This window comes from Mustela nivalis (genome assembly GCF_964662115.1).
Source record: "Mustela nivalis genome assembly, chromosome: 4".
NCBI lineage: Eukaryota > Metazoa > Chordata > Mammalia > Carnivora > Mustelidae > Mustela > Mustela nivalis.
In genome coordinates this window covers 26995647-27023144 of record NC_139023.1, presented here as the reverse complement: position 1 = coordinate 27023144, position 27498 = coordinate 26995647, and the positions used below count along the sequence as shown (strand labels likewise).

At 38.4% G+C, this 27498-nt stretch overlaps 1 protein-coding gene across 15 annotated transcripts in view; it reads right to left on the bottom strand.

Moving 5' to 3' along the window:
* Window positions 1-27498, bottom strand: part of FRYL (FRY like transcription coactivator) — a 255767-nt gene that overhangs the window by 147234 nt on the left and 81035 nt on the right. For 2 of the 15 annotated variants that reach the window (XM_082728349.1, XM_082728350.1), the window contains exon 1: window positions 18366-18384. The exons of the other annotated variants lie outside the window; for them this stretch is intronic. The gene's annotated coding sequence lies outside the window, so the exon portion shown is untranslated. Of the gene's footprint in view, window positions 1-18365; window positions 18385-27498 lie in introns of those variants that run through there. 15 annotated transcript variants of the gene reach the window in all.

The following is a 27498-nucleotide window of genomic DNA, read 5'->3' as shown; positions in this document are numbered from 1 at the left end:
TATGAGGTAAATGGCCTTGGAACAAGAACAAATGTAAAAAATGTTTCTGAATTAAAAAAGCAAAACCAAAATTCTTAGTTTGAAAAAGGAAGCCTATATCCCAGCAAGTTCTATTGTGGATATCAACAAGCTGATTCTAAAGTTTATATGGAGAAGCAAATGACCCAGAACAGCCCACATAACACTGAAAGATAAGAAAAAAACTGGAGGACCTACACTACCCAATTTCAAGGCTCACTTTAAAGTCCCAGGAAAGGGGCACCTGGGTGGCTCAATGGGTTAAGCGTCTGCCTTTAGCTTGGGTCATGATCCCAGGGCCCTGGGATAGAGCCCTGCATCATGCTCCTTGCTCAGCGGAGAGCCTGCTTCTCCCTCTGCCTGCTGCTCCCCCTGCTTGTGCTCTTTCTCTATCTGACAAATAAATAAAATTATATAAAAAAAAAAAAAACAAAGTTCCAGTAAAGAGACAGTGTATTATTGGTGAAAAAACAAATAGATTGGTGGAAGAGAACAGAGAGCCCAGGCATAGATCCACACAGAGTCAACCGCTCTCTGACAAAGGCAAGGCAATCAATGGGAAAAGGAGACTTTTCCACAGATGATGCTTGAATAACTGGACATCCACAGGCAGAGGCGGAAGAGAAATCATCAACCCAGACACAGAGCAGACAACTTTCACCAAAATTTACTCTAAATGGATCACAGATTTAAATGTAAAATAAAAAGCTACAAAATTCCCAGAATATAAGGCAGACGAAAAGCTAGGTATTTTTGGGTTTGGCAGTGACTTTTTAGATATAACACCCAAATGGAAGCCTTTGAAAGAAAAATCGATAAGTTGAGCTTTAGTAAAATTAGTAACTTCAGTTCTACAAATGACACTATAAAGAGAATGAAAAGAGGGGGCGCCTGGGTGGCTCAGTCAGTTGAAGTGTCTGGCTTCACTTCGGGTCATGATCTCAGGGTCCTGGGATCAAGCCCCACATCAGGCTCCCTGCTCAGCAGGGAGTCTGTTTCTCCCTCTCCCTCTGCTCTTCTACCTGCTTGTTCTCTCTCTCATTCTCCCTCTATCTGTCTCTCTCAAATAAATAAATAATATTTTTTAAAAAGAAAGAATGAAAAGAAAAGGCACAAATTGGGAAAAAAATCTTTGAAGAATATATAACTGATAAAGGACTGCTATCCAAAAATATATAAAGTCAACAAGTAAATAACCCAATTTAAAAAAGGGGGGGGGCAAATATCTGAACAGATCCCTCAACAGTGAAGGCACAGAGATGACAATTAAGCATATGAAAAGATGCTCCACATCAGGTCTTCAGGGAACTGCAAATTAAAAGGACAATGACAAACGACCACACACCTACTGGAACGGCCAAAAATCCAGAACACTGAAAACATGAAATGTCGGCGGCAGGTATGGAGCAACAAGAACTGTCATTCATCACTTGTGCAAATATAAAATGGTGCGGGCGCTCTGGAAGATGGTTTAGATGTTTCCTACAAAACTAGGCATCCTTTTACCATATGACCCCCGCAGCCACGCTCCTTCGTATTTACCCAAAGGAGTTAAAAATATGTCCACATAAAAACCTTAATATGGATGATAATTATAGCAGCTTTATTCATAACTGCCAAAACCTGGAAGCACCCAAGACGTCCTTTGGTAGGTGAATGGAAAAATAAACGTTGGCACATCCAGATAATGGAATATTGTTCCATGCTAAAACAAAATGAATGATGAAGCCAAGAAAAGACTTAGAGGAAACCTACATGTGTATTATTGAGCGAGAGAAGCCAATCCGAAAAACTACATGATTCCCGCTGTATGCCATTAAGAGAAAAGCAAAAGTTCGACGGCAGTAAAAAGCAGCATGATTGCCAGCGGTTGGAGGGAGAGATAGATGAATGGGGGTCACAGGTGATTCTGAGGACTCCGAAACTATTCTGTATGATACTGTAATGATGGGAACATATCATTATATTTGCCAAAACCCATAGAATAGACAACACAAAGAGTGAACCTTAATGTAAACTATGGACTTTGTAAACTATGATTATGATGTGTCAAGTAGGTTCATAAATGATAACAACTATATCACATTAATATAAAATGTTAATAATAGGAGAATGGGGGGCAGGATAAGGGTGTACATGGGAGCTGCTTGTACTTTCTGATCAAATTTTCTGTAAATTTTAAACTGCGCTAAAAAACAAAGTCTGTTTTTTGTTTTGTTTTTTTTTAACTCAAAAAGAAGGGGCACCTGGGTGGCTCAGTCAGTTAAAGATCTGCCTTCGGCTCGGGTCACGATCTCAGGGTCCTGGGAATGAGTCCCGCATGGGGCTCCCAGCTCAGCAGAGAGCCTGCTTCTCTTGGTCCTCCCCACTTGTGCGCGCGCGCTCTCTCTCTCTCTCAGATAAATAAATAAAATCTAAAAAAAACAAAAAACAAAAAACTCCAAAAGAAAAGCCCATTCTATCCCTGTCAGCCAGAACCAAAGACCCCTGGGAAGAGTCAAAATAAACAACAGCTCAAGCTAAAGCTTAAAACAATAATGTACTTGGATCAAGCTGAGAGAAAGGAAACAGATTATAAGTCAATTAAAAATAAAAATATCAAAAACACAAATCAGGTTACATGGTAGACTAAAAGGAGAAACAAAGTTAGCAAAATCAGTATCAGGGAATAATAGCGAATTTCAACTTTTGGTGGTGAGGTCAATTAGGTTGTTGTAAGCTCTCAACAAACTATCCAGAGAAAAACTGCACATTTGGAAGCAACTGTATCAGAAGAGGAAATAAAGATAAATAATAGGTATGCTGTGGGTATAATATGAAAGCGTCACTTGATGACTTCAGTGCGCACATACACAGTTTGCTGTAATCTCAAAATTTCTTCAGAAATGCAAGAAACTGGGGCACTTGGGTGGCTCAGTGGGTTAAAGCCTCTGCCTTTGGTTCAGGTCATGATCTCAGGGTCCTGGGATCAAGCCCCATATTGGGCTCTCTGCTCAGTGGGGAGCCTGCTTCCCCCCCTCTCTCTGCCTGCCTCTCTGCCTACTTGTGATCTCTGTCTGTCAAATAAATAAACAAAATCTTAAAAAAAAAAAAAAAAAAGAAAGAAAGAAATGCAGGAAACTCACACCAGACATTTTATTTCTGACAGAAATGAAACATTATTAATACGTTATCAAGGTATTTTGCACATTATCTCATGTTACCCCAATAAACCTGTTTTTTAAATTTTTTATTTTAATTCCAGTAGAGTTAACATACAGTGTTATCTTCGTTTCAGGTGTACAATTCAGTGACTGAACAGTGCTCCACGTTACTCAGTGCTCATCACCACAGGCGCCCTCCTTGATCTCCATCATGTTTATCAGCCCTCCCCCCGCCCAGCTCCCCTCTGGTAACGATCAGTTTGTTCTCTGTGGTTCTAACAAACTTATTCCTATTTCAAGTGATATGCTGGTAAATGTCTCTTTAAAAAAAAGGCTCTGATTTATAGCATTTGCCCATTTCCATTGTGTAAATGTAGTCATCCTGGCTGATTTCAAGCCACCACGGGTTTAACAGCAAGCTGGTAAAATTCCTAGCAGGGACTGGATCCAGAATGTACCTCTTCAAATGACTGTCCAATCAGGATGAGGAAGCTGACTTCTAATTAAAGTCGCTTGCCACATGGGCATGAAATAAAGAAGTCAGGTCCTCAATTTCTATGAGGACCTAAGATCAGTGGCTTTACCTTCTCGAAAATCACCAGATTTTGATGCAACCTTTTTTTTTTTTTAATTCTTTGAAGGTCTAGATTGATAACATTCTATTCGCTTAGAATAACTACTTCTCAAAGCAAATATGTTGGTTCCATCTTCAAGCTCATTTACATAAAGTGGGCTATAAAGAAAAAGCTTTCCCACTTTGATAGATATTTTCCTATATTTTCTTTTAACTCCTTTTTATTTACTTAGTTTTACTCCTCCCATTTAAATCTGTCATCCAACTGGAGTTTATTTGAAGTGATAAATAAGTAAATAGAGCGAAATAAATAAATCCTAAACAAAACAAAACAACAACAACAAAAAGATTCTGGTTTTGGATGCTTTGCTCTGCCTGGTTATATACATAGAGGGGAAGCTGAGAGAAGAAATTTCTTTTAAAAGACTGATATTTATTTATTTATTTATTTATTTATTTATGAGCGTGGGCAAGCAGGGAGGGGGGGAGGGGAGAATCTCAAGCAGACTCCCTGCTAAGCACAGAGTCCCACACAGGGCTCAATCCCTGACCCTGAGATTATGACCTGAACTGAGCCCAAAAGTCTGATGCTCAACCAACTGAGCCACCAGGTGCCCTGTGAAGAGATTCTTTTAAAGAGGAAAAGGACTGGAGGTGAATTAGGCCTAGAACGTAGGCTGCGAATACCTCTTAGGCCTATTTGCACTGGACTGTTCCTTTAAATCTCATACCTGGATACCTGTCTTTTTGAGGAGTGATAGGCTGCGGTCCCTTTCTTGATCACAAATTTACCAAATTAATGACACAGTGAAACTACAGTCTCATAATAACAAATGTAGAAAGATCATGGTGAGATAATAAAACATAAGCATCATCAAATTTTTAAAATCTGCTTTTGTATCAGGCCCTCCTTTTACTTACTGTACCTTTATCATAGGCTTTATTATCTGTTGGCACAAATACTGCTGTTCACTCACCGTTTTCAGTATTTTCTCAGCTACTGTTTTTCACTTATACTTCCAGGCTTATGCATAAAGTAATTAAGAAAAAACTGACATCTTAATTAAGACTTCTTGTCTGGAACCTAGCATATCGTCATTAATTTATCTACCTTTGTGTACCCAACCTGCCCTCCCCAAAGTATACTTTCTTTCATAAGAGATCTATAGAATTCTTGTTTTGGATTTGAATTTTTATTCACTCTTCAAGCTATTAATGTTTAAAATCAGAGTATGTAGTTCTTACTAATTCTAATCATAAATACTTTGAATTTCTATTGTGTGAATGCCATCATTTTTCTTACCATTCAGTCCAACATTTTTTTCTTCTGGTGGAATTTCAATGGATAGAAAAATTAAGACTTTTGCTTGTTCTTTGGACATCTGTTCCTAAAATGTTTATTTATCCTACTCTAAACTATTCCTACTGAAAACAGTTTCTAAACATAGAAGTCCCATGACATCCTTGGCACATTTCCAGTGTTTTTTACTTGAAGTCTACTACAGAAATATCGCTTATTATAAAGCTCAAGAAAAATGACCTATCTCTAAATAATCCATTATTCACTCAGCTAGAATCTCCCTGAGGTTATTATTTCCTTGTACTCTTTGAACCGTCAGAAACCCAGCTAAGGAACTATTCTAAAAATCTAGAAATAATGTGGTATTTTTAAAATGTGCATGAACCCAGGAGTCAGAAGACCAGGGCCCAAACTTGACTTGGCTACTTGGTATCATTATAATCTTGGTCATATTATTTAACCTTTCTAAGCTTTTGTTTTCCCTCAAGAAAATGAATGGGTTGAATTCTATCTCAACCGTGGGTACGTATCAGTAGTCACAAGAAAGCTGTTTTCGTCTTTGTTCTCCTCTTGTCCTCCCATAAAAACATTTGTTGCCAGTGAAAAAAGCTATTGTGGCAGACTTTCCTCTTCTAGTGGGACAAGAATCTGGGGATCAGGACAGGACAGCCCTGAAGGGAATATGGGAACACCAGGACCCTGCAGGACCTCGTCCCGCAAATACACGTAGACTCGGGGCCTGAGGGAAGTCACCGACTACATATGGATGTATAGCCATCTTCTCTGCCTTCCAAGAAGCTGAGCGCAGTCTAATAAGGGGGCTCAATCCTCCATTCCCATGAGGTTGAGACAGTGGGAGAAGACAAGAACCAGAGGGGTTTCCTTCTCATAGCTTAACTGGGAGCCAAATAAGAGGGGCTCACAAGGGCTGACACTGCCTTAGATTTCCTTCTATCACTCTTGGGATTACTCTTGAAAGCACTGTAACTGTATGGCCCATCCTTCAGAAGCAGGCAGAGAGACCCCTCTACAGAAAATCGAGGGGTCAGAGACAAAGAAAACAAAATTATTTACCAAACATGAGGAGCAAACATCATTCTAGGTTTCAACACACCAAATCTATTTCAATTAAAAACAGAAACTAACCAAAAATGCAGGCTCTTGCCTTATTACTTAACATCAGGAGGTTAAGGGACAAGTAAATGCAACAGCACAAAAATATTAAATCATTGTTATAAATATTGAAAAAGAAACAAAGCTTTCTTTATTAAAGCAATAATTACCTAGAAAAGAAAGTGGATAAAAATCTTCTCTTCACAGGGCGCCTGAGTGGCTCAGTGGGTTAAAAATCTTCTCTTCACAAATATAAAAATAGTCAAATAAATTTAAAAAGGAAAACATAAGGGGACGCCTGGGTGGCTCAGTTGGTTGGACGACTGCCTTCAGCTCAGGTCATGAGTCCCGGGATCGAGTCCCGCATCGGACTCCCAGCTCCATGGGGAGTCTGCTTCTCTCTCTGACCTTCTCCTCGTTCATGCTCTCTCTCACTGTCTCTCTCTTAAGTAAATAAATAAAACCTTAAAAAAAAAAAAAGGAAAACATAGGACTTTTATAGGGGAAACTATAAGAACCTCTTTTTTTGTTTGTTTAAGTAATCTCTACACCCAACATGGGGCTTGAACTCATGACCTCAAGATCAAGAGTCTCATGCTCTCCTGACTAAGCCAGCCAGGCGCCCTATGAGAACCTCTTACAGGACACAGAAGAATATCTGAACAAATGAAAAGACTTATTTGTGGGGTAAGAATATTTTTTATTGTAAGGGTCAAGTCTCACAAAATTAATGTACCAATCATGACAATTCCAATTAAAGATTTCAATACTATTTTTTTAAGTTGTACTGGATAAAAACCATCTTAGGGTATACATAATGAGGATTAAATACCCCCAGAAAAACTTTAAAAAATTATTTAAAAAAATATATAGAGGGGTGCCTGGATGACTTAGTTGGTTAAACGTCTGCCTTTGACTCAGGTCATGATCCCAAGGTCCTGGGACAGAGGCCCACATGGGACTCTGCTCAGTGGGGAGCCTGTTTCTCCCTCTGCTTACTGCTCTGCTTACTTGTGCTCTCTCACTGTCTGTCAAAAAAATAAATAAAATTTAAATATATGTGTATGTGTGTGTATATATATACATATATATATAAATATTTTCTAAATCAAAAGACAACATAACTGTAATCAGAACACATTATAACTATATTTGAAACATTACATCAAAATATAAAGCTATTTCGGAACATAATATAACAGTAATCAATTCAGTAAACCTAAGTACAGATAAATCAGATTAATGTAAAACATCAAACAACCTCCTAAAAATCCCAGAATAAAAATTCAACAGGGGCAAAATCGGAAGGAAGAAGATGATTTAGTAATAATGTTGGAATATCACCTGACTATTCATCTGAAAAAAATACACTATATTCAAAAAGTGAAGTCTAGATTGACAGGATGTTGAAAATTAGTTTTTTTAAGTTTTTAAAATGTTTTAAAGAAAAAACTTAGGACTCAACATAAAGAATTCAGGGAAGAGGAGACTGTTGGCCCAGACAGAAAACCCAAAATTATTTTAAAAAGATTAATGCATTCAACCAAATAAAAATTTTAAATATTCATACAGCAAACAATACTATAAACAAGACAGGGCAAATTTGGAAAAAAATATAATGTAGGTAACATAACAGCTAATATAAAGTATTCAGAGAGCTCTTAGAAATTAACAGGAAAAAGACAACACAATAGACAAAATTGGCAAAAAAAAAATGTAATTAGGCAATTCACATAAGAACAAATTTGAAAAGACAATATATGAAAAAGATATTCAAACTTTGTATGCCCAGAAAATGCAAATCAAAAGTAGCAATAAGCTTTCATTGTCTACACATCAGACTGGCAAATACTAAAGTGAAAATCAGCTCTATTGTTGGCAAGGTACAGAGAAATGGAACACTTTACCTACTGCTGACGGAAATGTAAGATCCACCCAAGTACAGTCCAGTAGGTTGAGCAAAAAGATGAGTAATTCTGGCCCCTAAAGGAAGCTTCACAGATATTAATTTCTTTGATCTGCAGGCTTTCCATGCAACTTTCTGATTAGAATTTAGCTTCCTATGACCTACCCCACGAGGAGAGGGAAGGAGTGCCGGCCAGCCCTAGCATTAACGCCCACTTGGCACATTTCTCATTGTAAATTAGTAAATTGGCAAACCTAAAAACTTGTCTCTGTCAGACTGTTTATTACAATTCCACCTCCTGAAACAGATCTCATATCCACTCTCAGCATTAAGGCAAAGTCAAGTTTTCTGACCCGATCCCGGTCTTTGCTGGCCTTCTCTGGTAATTCCTTAAATCACAATCAAAATCTTTGGAGGGAGGCCCAGGCATCTGTTAAGACTTTGACAGGCCCCATCCCGATTCTAAGGCGCAGCCAAGGTTGAGAATCATTGCCTTACACTATCCATCTTTGGGGGAACAGTTGGTTCTCTACAGTGATTTCACTTAAAACTAATTCTGATCAATAGAAAGTTTCAAAAACACCAGAAATAAGGAAACCTGGGTACAGAATAACCACAAATAACATCCATCAAGCAATTCGGAGAGCTGTTAAATAAAAGCATGTCACTGGGGAAACGCTCTTGAAGCAGAGTGAAGGATCAATAAAACAATTCAAAAACCTAATTTTTAAAAAGTCATACGTCGTTCTCCCAGTTCAAACTAGAAACCTCAATGAACTGCTTTTTCTCTCGTGGTTTCAGCCCCTTCGCCTTGCTCTCCCAACCATGCTCCGAACCACGTATCCTGGTGCCCTATGAACCCCCTGCCTCCTTATCGGTGATTTCAAAGGGTGAGGTTTCAGGGACGAGAACTCGAGAACCATCGCATCAATCCCTCCCCATGCCTTGTATCTTCTAGCCAGTCTAGTCACCAAACCCCAGCAGACTGAAAGGAATGCTTTCTTTTTCCTGCATGCTTAAGCTCTGAGTGCAGTAAGAATATTCCGCGTGGACTCCTGAAAAAACTTCCTTCACAGTTATCTGTGCTTCTTAGCGGATGAGCTAACAATGTCAGAAAGCAGCCAAAGTGACGCTGATTTCAACCAGGTGAGGCCGGGCCCATCAAACCATGGAATGCACGCCTCTGTATTCTGCATAAAAATGCACCACTAGCCTTACCTTCAAGGGTGTTACTAAGGCCATTTTTTTTTTTAAAGATTTTATTTATTTATTTGACAGACAGAGATCACAAGTAGGCAGAGAGGCAGGAAGAGAGAGAAAGGAGGAAGCTGACTCCCCGCAGAGCAGAGAGCCCGATGCGGGGCTCGATCCCAGGACCCTGGGATCATGACCTGAGCTGAAGGCAGAGGCTTTAACCCACTGAACCACCAAGGCGCCCCAAGGCCATTTTATTGGAACCATCATTTTCTTTTCTTCCACGGTCTCCCTACAATAAGAATGACTCTTTCATATATTGCTCCAACATTTTATGTGAAGCTCTTAGTTTTTCAATTTTTTTTTAAGACTTCACTTCTTTTTTAAGAGCAGTTTTAGGTTCACAGCAAACCAAGAAGGAATGGAGATTTCCCATAGGCCTCTGTTCCCACGCATGCACAGCCTCCCCCATTACCAACATCTCCTAACGGGATGGTTCACTTGTTAGAGCTGATGAACCTACACGGACACGTCATTATCACCCAAAGGCCATTGATTACCACAGAGTTCATTCTTGGTGTTTTATATTCTATGGGTTTGAACAAAGGCATCCATCAACATAGTATACTACAGAGTAGTTTCACTGCCCTAAAAATCCTCTGAGCTCTACCTATTTATCTGACCTTCCCCTTAACCTCTGGCAACTACTTTTCTTACTGTCTCCATAGTTTTATCTTTTCTAGAATATCCTATAGTTGGAAGCCAACAGTATGTAGGCTTTTCAGACTGCCTTCTTTCACTTAGTAATAATGCATTTAAGTTTCCTACAAATTTCTTCATGGCTTGACAGCTCATTTCAAGTTAGCACTTAATATCCCATTGTCTGGATGGGCCACAGTTTATCTACCCACTCACCTACTGAAGGACAGCTCTGTTGCTTCTGAGTTTTGGCAAATATGACTAAAGCCGCTCTAAACTAAGTGAAGATTATTTTAAACAAAAAATATTCATTTAATGCATCTAATGTAAATCTGCATTTACCAATATGCAATTTATAAGTTGTTACACTATTAATATATTAATAGATATTAGTTTATCCTTCATTTTTATGGCTATTTTCACTTTCTGTTCCACAGGTGTCAATAAATACATGCATTATTTCTAAACCATTCATATGATTTTCTACTATGAACTGCCATCACATTTCCAATTCATTATCTTCTAATAGAAATGGGTCTGACAGTTTGGAATTTGGCTTCCACAGTCTTCCCCCAAACAGATTTCTCTTGAATTCTCTTTTTCAAAAAACCCTTAAAACTTTACTCATTTTAGCAAGTTTTTTAAAATTGGGGAACACCATGCTTCCATCAACTAGAAGACGCAAAATAAAATTATAAGAAATTCCACTTAGGCTGTATCCTGTGACATCATGCATTAAAGATCAGGAGGAGGAATAATTAAGAGAACAAAGCCCATTCCATCCTGCAAACGACTAGCAAACTCTGTCTCATCAATGTGATGAAACTATAAACATGGTTCCTTCTAGAAAAGAAACCTAAAAGAATATGGCCTGTCTTGGAACATTGGAACAAGCCAGAACTCAATGATTTGGCGCTTAACCACTAATGTAGGCCAGGTACCTGTCAGTTGTCACACTTCAAATATTTAGCAATTGGTATAGAGGGACAGTTGGAACTGATTCTGACTACAAATACCAGTACAGCCATAAGGATGCATAATGGCTGAACATCAGTGATGCTGGAGGTAGTGAGAAATCTAGTAATGGAGGACGAACATGGTATTGAGTCTGATAACAGGTAAAAAGCACCATGGAGACCCATGAAAGAACAACAGTTACATGTTAGCGAACAGATATGTTCCACAAAGTCTAAGAACAGGAAGTACACGGACCTGTGATAAGGGAGGTGTATCTCATCATTAAAAAGGTACATCAGCAGAACTTGATTCTCTTCAGGTCCTAATAGTTGTTTTTGGATGAGAACTTCATTCTCTTGGGGAGCAAAGCAGAACCCCATATTTAAAGGAAAGAGTTTGTTTGACAAGGCAAGGCTCTGGAAGGAAGAAGTACCAAGAAGTAGAGGTGGGGGCTTTGACCTCCATTCTTTGACACAAGAAGGAGTAGCAGCCCAGACACTAGAAATGAAGAACAAAGTCAGGCCAAAGCTTGTAGTGAGGCTGGACCAATGCTGAGTTGTCCGGACAAGAAAGCTAGGGCTCTCCAAAACTCACCATCACAGCATAGGACAGGACCAAGGGCCTGATAATAAGACAGAGGCTTTATGTTCTTTTTTAAAAGATTTATCTGAGAGAGCAAGTATGCAGTATGGAGGAGGGGCAGAGGGAGATGGAGAGAGAGACTCAAGCAGACTCCATGCTGAGAGTGGAGCCTGAGCGGGGCTTGATCTCATCACCCTGGGATCATGACCTGAGCTAAAATCATGAGTTGGATGCTTAACCGACTCACCCAAGCACCCCAAGAAGTTTAGAAAAAAGAGGGGAAGGTTATGACACCCAGGTTTATGAAACAGCAGATCTGAAACTTGCCACAGATGTTACACTGTCCTTTTTATTCTTTTTTTTTTTTTTTTTTAAGATTTTATTTATTTGAGTGGGGGAGAGAGAGAGCGAGAGCGCGCAAGAGCAGGGGGAGAGAGAAGCAGGCTCCCACTGAGCAAGGAGCCCAATGTGGGACTCAATCCCAGGACCCTGGGATCATGACCTGAGCCAAACAAAGGTAGACACTTAACCAGCTGGGCCATCCAGGTGCCCCTACACTGTCCTTTTTGAATAATCTTAGACACCTATAAATATTATGACCATTCATCTTAGATTTTTCCATCTTGAATTTTCTCATGAGTAAATTATATGCCTTATTCTAATACTTACCAATACAATATTTTCAAAGAAACCATGAAACTAAATATTTAATGAGTTATAGAATCAGTTACACTTCTCACAAATTAAGTATCAAGATGCCTGGGTGGCTCAGTCAGTTAAGTCCCTGGCTTCGGCTCAGGTCATGATCCCAGGTCCTGGGATCGAGTCCCACATCGGACTCCTTGCTCAGTGGGGAGTCTGCTTCTCCCACTGCCTGCTGCTTCCCCTGCTGTGCACTCAATCACGCACTCTCATTCTCTCTGACAAATAAATAAAATCTTAAAAAAAAAAAAAAAAAAAAGAAGAAGAAGAAGAAGAAAATAAAGTATCTGTGCCAAATGAGGTAAAACTAGCTTTAAGGAGTTAGAATCTGTGTATTTCCTAAATGGATAAAGCAGACCCACGATTCCTAAATTCAATGATGTCTGCAGCTAGCAACTCTAAATTCAGGGACCATCACAGAATTCACACTATTCACTTAGCACAATGAGTTGGCTACTTTGTCTAGGCTTCATTTCCCAAAGCAGACAGATTTCTCTGAGGGATGAAAGAGTATTCTGGCAATAAGCAATAAGTGATTCTCTTACACTGTGATCAATTTTAACTCTCAATGGCTCCATCTCTGAAATTAATGTCACTGAGAACATAAATTACCCTTCTGAATTCATGTGTAGAAACTTAGTTGAAAATCTCCGTCACCTCCCATATCTATTGTTCCCAGCTCTTAAATATTTCTCATAGCCATGATTAAATGAGTTCCTATTTTGTGAAGCACTCAGAAAAGTACCTAATCATGTAGTAGGCATTATATACATGTTTGCTTGAAAAAAAATAAAGAAAGAAATGACATTTCTTCATTTGTTCAACCTTCCTTTCACATCTGATCTGCAGCAGTCACATCCTAACCCTTTCCCATACACAGTACCTCCCTCTGAGCTCTCCCTACCCCCACTGCCATTCCATGAAAACATTAGCCTGATAAGATCATCGCAACCACTGTCATGGAGTCCATCAATGGTTCTCCAAATCCATAGTTAAGTCTTCAAGACACGCTCTGGCCCAGGTCTACCTTTCCAGCTCATTCCCATGCTTCTCTGCTCCAGCCAGATAGGTCATGTGTCCTCTACTGCCCACCATGTCATATCCTTTCTGCCCACCCACCCTTCCCCCAAACTGTTAAATTCTGAAGTATCACTAGAGATCGGGGATGACTTTCCATTGAAACATGAAGAATTAAAGGATGTTAGCTAGAGAATTTGGTGTGTAATGTACAATGGTAACTATACTCTATTGAAAATATTAAATTAACAATATTGTGTTGTATTTTTTAAAGTTACTAGAAGAGTAGGTCTTAAAAGTTTTCATCACAAGGAAAAAAATTCTACCATGTGAAGTAATGGAGGTTAATCTAATTGTGGTAACTATTTTGCAATGTACATATATATTAAATCATTATGTTATATGCCTTAAACTTAGACAATGTTATTTGTCAATTACATCTCAATAAAACTTGGGTGGGGGGAGTTTGGGTATTTGGGGGGTGTTCTTACTGCTCTTAAACTTATATGAACACCAATTTACTCTTCTATTTTAAAATAAAGCAATTTATCTACCAACAAATGTTTCAACAAAATGTGGTACATCCATACAATGGGATATCATTCAGTCAGAAAAAGTAATGAAATAAATTGATGCATGCTACAAATAGATGAGCCTTGGAAATATGGAAAGTGAAAGAAGATAGTCACAAAATGACACCTATTAGGATTTCACTTACATAAAATGTCCAAAAGAGCCAAATCCATAGAGACAGACAGTAAATTAATGAGTATGAGATTTCTTTTAGAGATCACAAATGTACTACAACTAGAGAGTGGTGATGGTTGTACAACTTAGTTAACACATTAAAAACTACTGGAGGACAGACTTTTAAAGGATGACATTATAGTATGTGAATTATAGATATCTTACATATCATAAACCCAGTATTTTTTAAATGGCAATAATAGTTTGCTCCATTAAATTTTCAAGATGCTTACATGAGATAGAATAAATATGTGCGCATAATTTGACTGTATATGCACATACATGCACACACACAATATATGTACTTACAATACCAGACTCACAATTATTTCAATACATGGTAAGTAGTAATATTTCAATCAAAAGACATACAAATTTTAACTGGTTTAGATAAATGCATAATTGTGCCTCTGGGGCTGACATTTACTATTTTTGCAATCCAGGAAAAACATCTCTGAGCGTTGAAAACTCTGTAAACTTTGCTCATTGTGCAAAAACCCAAGTAATTTATGCAGATTGTTTAACATACTATACCTTATTCATATTAATTTATAAAAATTGTGGTTAAAAATAAGTCCGTATCTCCTCTATGTCTGTGATAACTGAACTTTTGGAAACACTAGCTGTTGTAAAATTATGAATGCAAAATAAATCTTATAAATATGTTTACAGGAGGTATTATATTGATAATGTGTGTGTGAGCATAATTAACACTGCAGATGTGTAACTGAATAGATCTCAGGACTGAATCTTGCATTGTCTTATCAATTTTAGGGAACTAAGCCAATCTTTTAATGATAACATCCTCACTACACAGCTGGTTTAACAGAATGTTCCTGATTCAGTTTTTAAAAGAAGTAATGCCTAAAACTGTTGGCACAAAGGCAAAATCCTGAATTTAGGCCATATGAATGTCACTTCATTGTTGTTACTGAAAGAAATAAGCTCGACTATAATCAAACTTCAGCAGCACTGAATCAACATTCTGCCAGCTAAGCAGGCCTTGGAACCAGAGGGCCTCTCGCGATTAATATAAAATGTAGCATTTAACAATAATACAAATCCTGGGAAATGCATCTTATAAAAGTGAAACACCATCATTTAATGATCAAGAACTATAACATGCACTGCTATTAAGTTATGTTCGATGACAAAAATTTAATTTTTCTTTTTTAAGGAGAGTAAGGACAACATTTGAAATATACAGTTTACTTAATAGAAAAATTACTTGCCACTTCCTTTTTTTTTTTTTTTAAACACAAAAGCTATTATAAATTGGGTTTTTCTCTATTCTTCCTGGGAAATTCACTAAACGGAATTGAGTAAAATGCTGATTTTTTTTTTTTTTTATTCACTAAGGTATCATTTTATAAATTCCTGCTTCAGGAACTATTCCCCTTAGAGACCTCACTAGTATAATAATAAACACATAGTAGAAGAAGGACCTTATATTTATCCTCCTTTTTCCTGTTATTAATCCAACCCAACAAAAATGACTGCATCCCCAAGCTTGCTCTTAGTTGCCTACACAGTTATGAAAACTTAACTAAGCATTAAGTATACAAAGAAGTATTAACTTTGCAAAGAACAAAAAAGACAAATCTGCCCTCTGGGAGCTTACATTGAAGTGGTAGAGAAAGCCATGAATGAAGTGATTAAGAAGCATGATTCCATGATGTTCAAGGTGAAGAAAAGGACGGGTCTTCAAAGATGGAGAATTCACTTTGAAGCAGGCCTAAGGGCGGAGGGGATAAGGGGGCGCACTCCAGGCAAAGTTAGCATCAGATACAAGGCACAAATACAGCAGGAACTGGGCAAGCCCAGCAACAGGAGACAGAGAATGCGCAGGGGCTCATCCCCCAGGGTGATAAAAAAGACTGTGAAGGAGGGGAGAGACTTTAAGTAAGAGTGGGCTTTTAGAAGGAGCCCTTGGCAGCACCGTGGAAGGGACTATGAGGACAAAAAGGAAGCTATGACAGTATTCCAGATGATAAGGAAGAGAGGCCTGGACTAAGTTAAGTGGCTCTGGCAAGAGAAGGCAGGAGAGTCTAAGGAAATTGTGCAAGACACATACTGATAAGTGGATGAAGGGCACGGAGGGTAGGTGGTGTACGGGTGGGTGTGAGGGCTGTGGACCCAAACCTGCTTTCTGGCTCGGGGAAACCATGGGTGGCAGTGCTGTCTACCACGAGGGGCTGTCCCCTGTGGTCCAATAGGATTCTTTCAGTCTCGTACTCCCCATTCTTTTCATGTGTAACAGTCACGTGGTAAGACATGATACGTATGTAAGTGCGCTCACGGAACTTCCTTACTGTTAACGTCTTGTGCATGTTAGCACTCCAACTAAGCTAGAAGCTCCTTTTGAGCAAAGATCACGTCCATCTGTTACAGTATAGTATATGCTCAGTCAATATTGGCCGATGCAAGTGCTGGATTCTTAATACAGTCCTTGGCAGAGACAGGTAACTGCTGTCCTTTTCTAGGGTCTTAAACATATTTTAATCTTCTCTCTCTTGTTTTTAAATACAATAGGGCTAAGGGGAGATTTTTAAAAGACCATCTGCAGATAGATGGCAAAAGAAAAACATTCTCCCACTTTCCAGGGCTAGAACAGACCTAGTGGGGGCCTCAGTGAACAGTGAGACTTTGTGTTGTCTTCTCAATATTAACCTATCGCTTTACAACTGTTAAGAACACCTTCAGGACCAGGCCCTACCATGAACGGCCAAGGGCAAAGGGATGCCCACAACCTGAATCATTATAACAGCTAACAGCAAAGGTTTTACAAACATCTGTTTGGGGTTCACTTTTGGATTCAGGGGATGTGATTACATGAGATTTGGTGGTGGCTGGTTACACGGTTCAGGCAATGACATGAAGAAATGTTTAAATGGTCACAAAACAAAATAACCACATAATTCAAAAATATCTAAGCGAACTAAGTTTTTACCAGACAAGCTGCTGTGATATCATCTAAGGCACTGTTCCTATAGAAGAACCCATTAATTATAGCTTCCTTCTCACTATAAAACTGTCTTACTATTTTTAAAAAAGTACATGGTAAGGATGGGGGGAGGGGGGGAAGATTAGAAACTACAGTCTGTTTTAGTAAAAAGGCATTCTTGTATTCCCCTTTGCAGTAGTAAAAGTATTTAATTTAAATTAGTAATTATAATTCAGTTATAATTCTCCCAATATTTTAATTCACTTAGAAACTTTCCTAGAACTAAGATAACTTTCTGCCATCTGGCACAACAATATCTCCATATGGAAGAATTCCTTACAGATCAAAAATAAAAGAAATACAGAGATTGTAAATGCAGTCTATTTGGCAAAACACAAATCTCCTCAAATTATACTCATCAGGCTTTACCTTAAGAGGTTTTCTCCCCCTATGTCAACATTTGGCCATCTGTATTATTTGCTTACAAAACAAAACTACACTAAATAAATATTTTGGTAAGGAGTTAACCAGAAAAAATTAAATATAGTCTTTCATCTTTTATTCATCAGTTTGCTCAGGCACCAGAAGCACAGTTGGGAGCAAGAACAACTGGGTTCTAATTCCAGTTCTCTGCCACTGTATGACCTTGGAAGAGTCGTATTTTTTTTTCTACATTTCAGTTTTCTTTGGGTGAAACAGACATTACAACAGAATCTTTGTTTGATTACTTCATTAGTTGGGTATCATATTATCAAGGTAATTTTGACCAAAAAGGAAAAAAAAACAGGCTATGGTAATAAAACATTGCTATACGTGCTCTCAGGTCTTCAGAGAAAAGGACCACTGGAAAAAACTAGAAATACTGAACAAAATTAGCATTTCTGCCAAATCTATGTATTAGGAAGGGAATTACAGACAAAATAGTAACTCAGTGGCGTTAGTTTTACTGAGCTACCTAAACTTTGAACGTTCTTTAGCAGAAAACCCACTATATACACAAAAATTACTCACTGTAACTTCAATTATAGGAATAGGGGAAAGTTATGATCATTATATTAAATCGTCTGATGCTTTCGGATAGCTGATGTGGTTTCAAGCAAACATCCTGTCCTAACAGAACTATGGAATAGTACTGGGATCCGATGACCCTGCAGAGATCAGAGGCTATCTGTCATTTCCCCCCTGTGCTGGACCAATTGAGAGAAACTTGGCCAGAATGATACAGATTACTAAGAAAACCAACGCTGGTAAATTTCAGTCTCAGACTCTTTAGCTGCCGGTATTACAACTGCCCAGCGTGTGCACGTCCAGATTTTCGATCCGTCTCCCTGATTGCCATCCAAGAAAATACTCCTCGTGTTATTTTCAACAGCTTTTCTTGCGTTTGGACTGGTCTAAAGAATTAGCATGCAAGGAAGGGCCATGATCATATATCAGCATTTCTCCCATTTAGGAATATTTATACTTACAGCTGCTGCTCCAGGACTTTAACAAGGACTTTATGCTAATTTCAAAAAACACAGAATCCTGTAGGCTCAACATTGTGTCTCAACTGGGCTACAGCAGCAGGAACGGCCCCAGAAGCAGCAGCAGCAGCAGCAGCAGCAGCCGCGGATGTGCTGATCTCTCTCCCCAAGCCGCTGTCCCTTCTCCTCTCGGAGGCAGCAGAGTTTTGGCCCACAGTGCTTTGGCTTCATTACCATGCAGTCTCGCAGTGACGCACGACTATAGTGGAAAGGCTGCTGAATGCAGATGAACTCGCCCGTTGAATAAAAGCTTACGAGTTTATTACAAGTGGCCTGAAGGACAGCGTCACCTTTCTTGAGGTGGCCATACACGTGGCCCCAATGATCTTCTCTGCTTCTGTTCCTGTTTGCCGTTCTGAGGAACTGTGTCTCCGGCTGCCTCCAGTGGAGTCACTCACTACTGACTGCTAGTAAACAGACAAGGGAGGCCAACTTTTCTCACTAAGGGCCTTTGGGATCAAAACAAATTCGGGTCTAGCAGAGGTCTTTAAATCACTTCCTAGAACAGCTGACCAAAAGGAAGAAGAAGAAGGGGAAAAAAAAAGGATCGGTGGTATTTATCCCACTCCAACATCAGTTTTCTCTAGGTGATTTTGGGAGTACATTCTCTCCACCCCCAAGCAGCAAGCGGTGACTTTCTCAGCAGGCTAATGGTACAGAGTCCACTGCCTCACTTAACCCACCAGAGAGAATGCAGACTAATGGGATGAAAAGATGATGTAATGAACGCTGTGGCCGAGCCCCCATCAGCCTTCTAAACTGCTCAGCTCAGGACAAAGTTTCCTCTGCTGCATGCAACTTATTCAGAAGAGGGAACTCTATTATAATAATGGGATTATTTCAAAACATAGGGCCTTCTATTCTTAATAGAGCACATAATTCCCCTAGGAAATCTCACAGTCGGAATATCAATGAATAGCGAGAGATCTTCTGGTCAAATAAAATGCACATTTTCAAAACTGTATTCCATAGGAATCGTTTTGAAACTGGAAACTGACACTGTTCGAAGCCTATCTGCTCTTCAAAAGAATAGGAAAACTCCCTAATCAAACCCAACAAATTCTTTGTTACTGTCAGAAGAAAAAGTCTGGACCCCATAATTAGCTCACTATGATGCTGAAGGTCAAGAGAGCATGTGGTTTTCCATATGTGGCAATACATTTGAATTGACCCATTTATGCTACCGTATCCTTTAAATACCACAAGGAATAAGTAAATTCAATGATCAAAGCATAACTGAATAAATTTATTCATAGCCAAATGGCTAGGCACTCTATTCAAAGCTGAAAGAACATCCTTCTATATACTAAGGGAAAAAGATAATCCTATCCATTAAGACATAGTCAGAGGTAACAGGAATGTTGGGAATTTCATTTAAAGCTAGTACTTCTTCAGAGGAGTTCAAGAAATACAGAGTAAGTCTGGGCCGTTCCTACTCCTGAACAAGCCCCAAACCTAAATTCAAACCAGGGCTGCAAAGGCTAACCAAACAGAACCCCAGGACCAAAACACATTTTCTGGGTACATCCTCTTGATCAGAGACCTCAGTAAAGAGCAGGGTTCCCCCTGGTCAAATGAAACACAAATGACTCAGTGTCGCATGAATAAAGGGCATTCCAAAGTCCAAAAGCACGACCTCCTACATTCCATTCTTATACATTAACAATGCATATTAACAATGCATATTAAAAAACAAAGGGCTCTGAGTGGTATACAAAACCAGTTTTTCTCTTTAAGCTTTTTTTTTTTTTAAAGATTTTATTTATTTATTTGACAGACAGAGATCACAAGTAGGCAGAGAGGCAGGCAGAGAGAAAGGGGGAAGCAGGCTCCCCGCTGAGCAGAGAGCCCGATGTGGGGCTCGATCCCAGGACCCTGGGATCATGACCTGAGCCGAAAGCAGAGGCTTTAACCCACTGAGCCACCCAGGCGCCCCCAGTTTTTCTCTTTAATTAAAGTATTCCCTAAAGTGATTTGACAATACAATCCTCTTTTCATTGAACAACTATTATCAGTGCAGGGAATAAGCAGATCTAGACCCAAGCAAACTATGCTATTAAATGCCAAGACTCGGGGCGCCTGGGTGGCTCAGTGGGTTGAGCCGCTGCCTTCGGCTCGGGTCATGATCTCAGGGTCCTGGGATCGAGTCCCGCATCGGGCTCTCTGCTCAGCAGGGAGCCTGCTTCCCTCTCTCTCTCTGCCTGCCTCTCCGACTACTTGTGATTTCTCTCTGTCAAATAAATAAATAAATAAAAATCTTTAAATTAAAAAAAAAAAATGCCAAGACTCAGAACTGAACCATGTCAGCAAGCAGACAAGTTAGGGGGAGTGTACCCAGATTATTTTGCCATATTTTTTCTACCCCTATTGAGCTAAGTCTGCTAGCCTCATCAATCTTAAAAGCTACTCAACACTATTTGCTAGAATGGCCCACGAAAGTAGTTAAAGTTCATTTCTAGTAAACCTTTAAAAACTGTAACTAGCTAAATGAACTGTATAAAACTATAACTATAATTATAATATGAACTATAACTAGCAAAATGAACATGCTATAGAACATGAGAGTATGAGAACTTTTTTGAGAGTGGGGGGTAGAGGTTAAATAATGGGCGAGTCTCTCACAACCTTGAAAAAAAGCATTTTCTTCTGCCTAACTTTTGTCTACATGGATCTAAAAGAATATATCAGTTTCTATTATATCTAATCAGCCTGTTACTCTGTAAATATAGCCGAGGCAAATCTACAGCTTCTCTGGGACACAGATGTATAAAATCAATTTCTGGGCTTATTTTGGAAGATCTACTTGACATCAGGATTTCCTTATAGACAGAGGGGGAGTGAAAATGGCACTTCCCATTTATATGGGAAATAATTTGATAAGCCCACTCGTATGGGCAGAGCCTGGGCTCTGAATTTTATCCTGAAATGCAAATAATAAGTCATATTACTACTCCAAATATTAATGATAAATTAAACAACGTTTAACGGAATAAGTATTTCCTTTCTAACCCTTCCCAAAATGTTATCACCCAAATCACTTAAGTATTCATCAGAACTACATATCCACCCACAATTACATATAGGCCCAACAACCCTTTTAGAAGACTAGGGTAGCAGAGACCTACAGTATTCTGAATGCTTTCTCAATCCCTCAATTACTAGTCATATTTTCATATTACACAGATAATAATACTCCCACCTTTCTTTAAGAGAGTTCTCTATTTTTAATCTATAGATTAATCACAAAAACACATACCCTAGGGCTTAATGCAGGTTTGCCAAAGACCAGTCTAAATATCAGTCCTTGATTTTACTCTTTCTATAACTTTAGAATTCTCCAAGATGTATCATACATATATATTTTTCAGTATCCTCACCACGGGAAGATAGTGGTAGGTATCACTTCTCAATAGCATATCCTTGGCAAAACAGAAAAGTCTGTTTTGGATCACTTCCTTTTAACTCTATTCCTTTCCACCACTTAGGTTATAATATATTAAGGAATGCTTCTAAAAGATGAGACTTTAAAAATAAAAATAAGATTTAGAATATTTTTAAGAATTTCACAATTTCAATATTACCAGCCTCTTGGCCTGGACCAGATAAGATAAAGCATTATGTACAAAAGATGACCATGGCAGTTCTCTTGCCCTCAAGGAGTTAGAAAGTAGGTTTCCCTCTTCCTTTCAATCAATTTTCATTTAATTCTGTGCATTTTCCACTGGCATTTTAAGGATTCACGGAATTAGTTACTTGCTTAACATGTCTAAGTAGAAGGAAGACAGAGGTACACTCTAATACACTAAAAGAATGCGTACCAGGAAAAAATATCAATAAATCCTTCAGAAATATTCCATTTAAATATAGGATCTGAACGAAATGTTCCCCAATATATAATGGAGTTTGGATTTAATAGAAACTGTCATACAATTCACTGAAATTTATCTATAAGGAAATAAAAGTCTTCAATTATTAACATCCTTTAAAAAGGTACAAAATATAAGCATTATCCCTTATATTGACTTTTTTTTTAAGATTTTATTTATTTATTTGACAGAGAGAGAGAACACAAGCAGGGGGAGCAGCAGGCAGAGAGAGAGAGAGAAGCAGGCGCCCGGTCGAGCAAGGACCCTGATGCAGGACTCGATCCCAGGACCCTGGGATCACAACCCAAGCCCAAGGCAGTCGCCAAACAAACTGAGCCACCCAGGCGTCCCTATATTGACACTTTTGAAACTGCCTCAGAAATTATTAAACTGATAATCCAAAACAATCATAATATGATAAAACCCAGAAACTTGGCAAGTTTTTCTATATAAAATGTCAACTACCCTATCACTCCTAGAGCCTTCTACAGCCTCTTTGAAAAGTCCTTATCTTTTCTGGAGTTAAAAAAAAAGAGATTGAAAGGCTTTAGGTATAGAAGGAAAGAGTCTCTCGGGTCTGCTAGGTAATTAATACTATACATGAAATACAAAGAAGAAAACAGGGTGGGGGATGGAGGAAATAGGTAGGGATTAGGGAGGGCACTTGTGATGAGCACCAGGTGTTGTATGGAAGTGCTCAACCACTCTGTTGCACACCTGAAACTAATATAGTAACACTGAACTATACTCCAATTTAAAATAAAAATAAATAAAATTTGTAAAAAAAAAAAAAAAAAAGAAAAAAGAAAAAGAAAAATGGTTATAAAATTTCTTCAGAGTTTTCTCTGGACTCTTATTAAGTAATGCAACAAAATATGTTAACAGTAATTATCTATAATGATGTCCGTAATTAACATTTGCTTCTTAGTGCACATACTTTTCTACTTACTTCTTATATATTTTCCAAACTTTCCACAATGAATTTAACATTTTAATCACTACAAAAAGGGAGCAGGGCTCCCTGGGTAAACGGCGGATTCCTAAAGCCAGAGCACGCACATGATAAGCCTAGAACATCTTTCGTAGGGTCAGAAAGTAGGAAAGGGCTCAAAACACAAAATAATGTGGGTATATCGAGAGGATATGGGAGCCCACTGAGACAGCGGCCAAGAGCCAAAGCTGTAGCAATTTGAACAAAATAAACAATGTAGTTTTGGAATAGAATCCCAAATAAATATCCATGAGTCTACACAGATATAAATAAATGATTAAATAAATAAGTAAATAACTAAGAGAGAAGAGACAAATCTCACATTGTACAGAAAAGAGTTAACCTCGCAGGTCTGTTATCCTTTGAAATGTCTGCTTACAAGATTGGCTAGTAGCTATCATCTAAGAACTTCGATTTTCAGAGGGCCCCACCATTCACAGAACTAAAAAGCATGGCTCACTAAGCCTAAACTGTTGGTACGAACAATATGGTTTATGCTAGACATCTGCTGTCACTCAGAGTCTAAAACTTGGGGATGGGCCATGCAGGGGATGCCTATGTGACCAGCTCCAATAATAATCCTGGGCACTGAGTCTCTAATGAATGATTGGTAACATGTCACCTGGATGTCACAGCTCACTGCTGGGAAATCAACTCCCTCCTCTCTAATGCTACTGGAAGAAATTCTGGAAGCAGGCACCTGGTTTCCCCTGGATTCTGCCCCACATGCCTTTTTACTTGCTAATTTTGTGTAGTACCCTTATGTTATAATAAATCATAGCTGTGAGTACAACTACATGCTGTGTCCTGTGAGTCCTTCGAGTAGATCCTTAACTCTGAGAATGGCCTCATGGACCTCTGAGACATATTTAGAAGAATTCCAAATAATTTATGTAGATAATTCACTCTCAAGAAAAAGGAGCCTTACTCTCAACCCTTAAAAGCGTGAGCTATATACTTGGTGGCTTCCTTCCAAAGGTACAATATAGACAGCAGGGAGAAAAGAGTAATTTTATTGTTAGAGAAACCTATCTCAGCCAGGAGATCAAGGTTAACATCATCTATGATAAGAGTACATGCTCTTGATATGATTATGATGAAAATGGCATTTTACCTCTGTGTTCTTCCTACTAAAAAGCCATCACCTCCATCTAACTATGAAAAAAAAATCACACAGACCTAAACTGAAGAGTGTACAAATTGCCAAACCAATACTCCTCAGCATTATCAAGGCAATTAAAAATAAGAAAAGCCTAAGAAACTATAATAGTTGAATAGCCAGGGCTTTCTATAGATACTTCAGAAATGTAATGGGCTAAAGACTACTTTAAGCCCTCCTTAACATGGCTTCAAAGGATCCAAGAGGCCTCAAAGAATTCAGCTATCTGCAAGCCTTCTAGAACAAATAACTCTTTAAAAGAATATAACAAAATCTAGCTCTCAACAATGTCATGTTTACAATGTCCAGCATCCAAGAAAAAATTATAATTTAAAATCTTCAAAACCACTCTTAAATTATCTGTCAAGATGTTAAGAGAATATGACCCATAAAATCAGTCAACAGAAAACTAGAAATGACTGAAATGATGGAATCAGCATATGTGCTCTTTAAGAAGCTATCATAAATAGGCTCAAGGACTTAAAGGAAAAAATAAACACAATGAAGAGAAAATATGAGACTGATGAACTCAAAAAGAGAAAACAGAAGATATAAGAGGCAGACTCCAATAGAACTTTGAAAGATAAAAAAAAAATACATGCTGCCCTTAACAATAAATTCACTAGATGGGACCAACAAAAGATCAGATTTGGGGGAAATGGAAACTTGGAGAAATGGAAACAGTAGCTCTAAACTGAAGTACAAATGTCAAAACAATTAAAAAAAATTAAAAAAAAAAGAAAGCTCAAAGCCTCAGTGACCTTTGGAGCAACATCCAACAGTCCAATGTATGTATAATTGGAATCTGAGAGGAATGAACAGAAAATACTCTTAGAAGCAATAAATAAAACTTTCAATAAATAAATATAAATAAATACAATATATATAATATATAATATATATATAATATAAAATAAATATAAATAAATAAAAACTTTCAAAAATTGAGGAAGCCTACAAACCCAAAAATTCCAAACTGTCATCAAACCTCAAGCAAGAACACATATACAAAGACAAAAACAAACAAACAACAACAAAAACCGATGCCAAGGCACACCGCAAACTGCCAATAACCAATGACAAAGACAAAATCTAAAAAAGTCAAAGAAAATAATTTACACACAGAGAAAAAAGATAAAAACCAACACAGATGTTTCATCTGAAACTAACAAGGCTCTGTCCTGGGCACTGAGTCTCTAATGTGTTTCTCTGGTTGGTAACATTTCACCCATAATGATATCGTTGAAAAGCTTACAGCTTAAAACGGATGACCTATAATTCTATATCCAGTGAAAATAGCTTGCAAAGATATAAGCAAAACTTTCCTGACACAGAAAAAAGCTGAAAGAATCTGTCTCAAACAGACCTGCATACAATAAATGGTAAAGAAAGTTCTTCAGGCAGAAACAGGAGCATATGAAATGAACACTTGAATTCACACAATTGAGGAAGAATGCCAGAAATGGTACATTTGCAGGTAAAGAGACCCTTTAACTCTCATTTTAAATTTCTTTAAGTTAACTGACGGCTTAAAGCAGAAATGGTTAACATACTGCCAGGGTTATAACATGTAAAAATAAAAAATCTGATTACAACAGTGCGAAGAATAGTGGAGAGAAATAGAAGACTTTAGGATCTTATATTATACATTAAATGTTATTATTATTTGAAAGTAGACTGTGATAAGCCAAAATTCATTCTGTAAACTCTGGAGCAACTAGCTTAAAAAAAAAAAAAAGAATTTTAAAAAAAGCCAATAGTAGAATTACAACTAAAAAATATACAATTAGTCCAAAAGAAGGCAACAAAAGAAGGGGTAAAAACAAAACAGATGGGACAAATAGAAAATAAGAACAAGACACATTTAAGCCCAACCATGTCACCCATTATATTAGATAGAAGTTGTCTAAACACTGGAAACACCCTGCCAAGTGCTAAATGATAATTTAGTGAATTAAACAGATCAGTGTGCCCTTGGGAAGGCTAGGATACAATGGTACAGATTAGGAGTTTGGGGGTAGGGGAGAAAGTCCCCACATACAAACATGGAAGTATAAAATTACAAATTGTGACTAAGGGCTATGAAGGTAATAAAGTGGGTCTCCGGACATAGAAAACCAGATGAGGCCCTACTGAGTTAGCGTGATGGGGGACAGCCACTCTGAGGGGACAATAGCAACTCTCAAATCTGTTTGGCATGTACCTCCTAAAGAAGGAATCTTTATGCTTAAACCCAAAAAGAAAAACAGATTAAAATCAAAGTAAGTCCGGGGTACCTGGGTGGCTCAGTGGATTAAAAGCCTCTGCCTTCTGCCCAGGTCGTGATCCCAGGGTCCTGGGATCGAGCCCCACATCGGGCTCTCTGCTTGCAGGGAGAGTCTGCTTCTCCCTTGGGCCCTCCCTCTTCTTATGCTCTCACTCATTCTCTCTTATTCTCCCTCCCTCTCTCTCAAATAAATAGAGAAAATCTTTAAAAAAAAAAAAAAATCAAAGTAACTCTGGCTAACCAAGGATTAGGGTAGGCGTCATGGCCACTTTTTTCCTTTCACTTACCTGAGAAAATCTCAAAAGACCCCCTGAAATATCTGGAGAGCTCCACGAAAAACTGAAATCATTGGCTGGATACTGAAGAGTTCTGAGCAGGAACAAGGAGAGACAGACCCATTGATGATTGGGTGGGGAATGGGCTTCAGGAGAACACAATGGAGGTTTCTCCTGAAGTCTCCTGAGCATAAGTTGCTGAGGGGAAAGAAAAGGACTAAACAAATACGTAGTATACTTGCAGTAATTAGGAAAAAAGCAATAGGGCGCCTGGGTGGCTCAGTGGGTTAAAGCCTCTGCCTTCAGCTCAGGTCATGATCCCAGGGTCCTGGGATCGAGCCCCACATCAGGCTCTCTGCTCAGCAAGCAGCCTGCTTCCCCGGCACTCTCTGCCTGCCTCTCTGCTTATTTGTGATCTCTCTCTGTTGAATAAATAAAATCTTTAAAAAAAAAAAATAGGAAAAAAGCAAGAGAGATGGGAATAAGAGAGATTCCAGTTTTTCCTACTAGATACTTCTT